General features: G+C 43.6%; 1 non-coding gene across 1 annotated transcript; it reads left to right on the forward strand.

Annotated features, from left to right (window-relative positions):
* Window positions 1-557: 557 nt before the first annotated feature.
* Window positions 558-629, forward strand: TRNAC-ACA (transfer RNA cysteine (anticodon ACA)). Its single transcript has one exon. It is a non-coding gene; the product is annotated as a tRNA-Cys (tRNA).
* Window positions 630-2,326: the final 1,697 nt, after the last annotated feature.

Genomic DNA, 2,326 nt, shown 5'->3' on the forward strand with positions numbered 1-2,326 from the left:
ACATTTATCAATGTTTACCCTAAAAATTATGTCATTATTTATCTCCTGAAATCTGTTACCATTCTCTTTCTCTCTTAATCTTCTTCAGTTAGTTTATTGCTTGAGACAGAAGGCTACATGCAACTATTCATTTGCTTTACTCTTTCCTATGTACAAAAACAAACACAATTTCTTTATAAGTACTTAAGGCCTTATGTGGAGAAGGCAGTGGCACCCCACTCCAGTACTCTTGCCTGGAAAATCCCATGGACGGAGGAGCCTGGTGGTAGGCTGCACTCCATGGGGTTGCTAAGAGTTGGACATGACTGAGCGACTTCACTTTCACTTTTCACTTTCATGCATTGGAGAAGGAAATGGCAACCCACTCCAGTGCTCTTGCCTGGAGAATCCCAGGGATGGGGGAGCCCTTTGGGCTGCCGTCTATGGGGTCTCACAGAGTTAGACACAACTGAAGCGACTTAGCAGCAGCAGCAATAGCAGCAAGGCCTTATGAGTCAATCAGTTCTCTCCTAGTTATTTTCTGTATGATAATGTACACCTTGTTGATCTCTGGGGCTTCCCTTGTGGCTCAGATGGTAAAGCATCTGCCTACAATGCAGGAGACCCAGGTTCGATCCCTGGGTTGGGAAGTTCCCCTGGAGAAGGAAATGGCAACCCACTCCAGTTTTCTTGCCTGGAAAATCCCATGGAGGGAGGAGCCCAGTAGGCTACAGTCCATGGGGTCGCAAAGAGTCGGACACGACTGAGCGACTTCACTTCACTTCACTTTTGTTGATCTTTGGGCCTCAGTGTTATGTGACTTTTTTATGAAGGAAATTGCTTGACATTTTCCTGGACTTCAGATTCTTCTCCTCACAAAAGCATTTTCCCTGTTTCCTACCAGAAGTAACATGCCAGAGGGCAGCATGACTGCCATGATTGGTGTGCTCAAACTTGAGGAATTGCCCTTGTGGGTGGTGTGGGTGAACATGAGTTTGGAAAGCTTGTTCCTCTCTGGAAGGGATCTGAGGATTGGTGATTTTACTGATAAGAGGATTGAACTAGAATCCAAGCACAAACCAATGATTGGTCATTGTCTTTGTTCAAGCTGCTGCTGCTACTGCTGCTAAGTCGCTTCAGTCGTGTCCGACTCTGTGCGACCCCAGAGACGGCAGCCTACCAGGCTCCCCTGTCCCTGGGATTCTCCAGGCAAGAGCACTGGAGTGGGTTGCCATTTCCTTCTCCAATGCATGAAAGTGAAAAGTGAAAGTGAAGTCACTCAGTCGTGTCCGACCCTCAGCGACCCCATGGACTGCAGCCTACCAGGCTCCTCCGTCCATGGGATTTTCCAGGCAAGAGTACTGGAGTGGGATGCCACTGCCTTCTATTACAAAAATACCATGAACTGGGAGGAATGTATTTCTAATAGGTCTGGAAGCTGAGAAGTCCAGGATCAAGGCACGGCAGATTCAGGGTCTGGTGAGGTCTCACCACATGGTTCTGAGATAGCCATCATCTCTCTGTATCCTTATGTGGAGGAAGGAACAGGAAATCTCTCTGGGGTCTCTCTTAAAGGGCACTTTCCCATTATGAGGGTGGAGCCTGCATGAACTACTCAATTCCCGAAGGACCTATTGCCAAATATTATTGCATTGGGAGTTATGCTTCAACATGAAAGTTTTGGGGAGACACAAGCATTCAGTCCATAATAGGTATTAAGTGTGAGAGTAGGCAGAATTGGACTAAGAGGTGTGGACACAGACTTTCTAGAGACCTGCCTCGATGCCATAAAGCCGATGACTTTGGGTGCAGTTTAATTGGTGGTGAGTAGATAATTACTGTATTAGATTATTAATATGGTTTCCCAATATTTAAAAAAAATTTTGAGTGTCAGAAGAGAGGGCTTTACTGCAGATTACTGGAAAATAATGGTATTTGGGCACTCTACAGACATTTTATTCTTTGAGTGGATTATAAAATGCTGAAAATTATTCGGGAAACAGTATTCTTTCCCTCCAAAATACAATGATTCATTTCTTATCAACCACAGGATCAAGGAAAAATATATATTAAGAAGGCAATTCATTTAGCTCTAAGCAATGAATGGATGTGTGCATGCACACACATACAGAAGTGATAAAAAATTTGCATTTACTTTTCCAAATCATTTTCCTAGCCCCCCTGAGATAGATGAACCTGGCACACACAATTAGTCAAAATATCTATGGCAACATGTTTTATTAAATGCTCACAAAAATCACAAGACAATCAGAATTAAAGTTCAAAATGATAATGTTACAAAGTCAGTAACTCAGAGTGGATATTTCATTATTGATCAAAGTGTGGT

This window comes from Budorcas taxicolor, chromosome 5, assembly GCF_023091745.1.
Source record: "Budorcas taxicolor isolate Tak-1 chromosome 5, Takin1.1, whole genome shotgun sequence".
Taxonomy (NCBI): Eukaryota; Metazoa; Chordata; class Mammalia; order Artiodactyla; family Bovidae; genus Budorcas; species Budorcas taxicolor.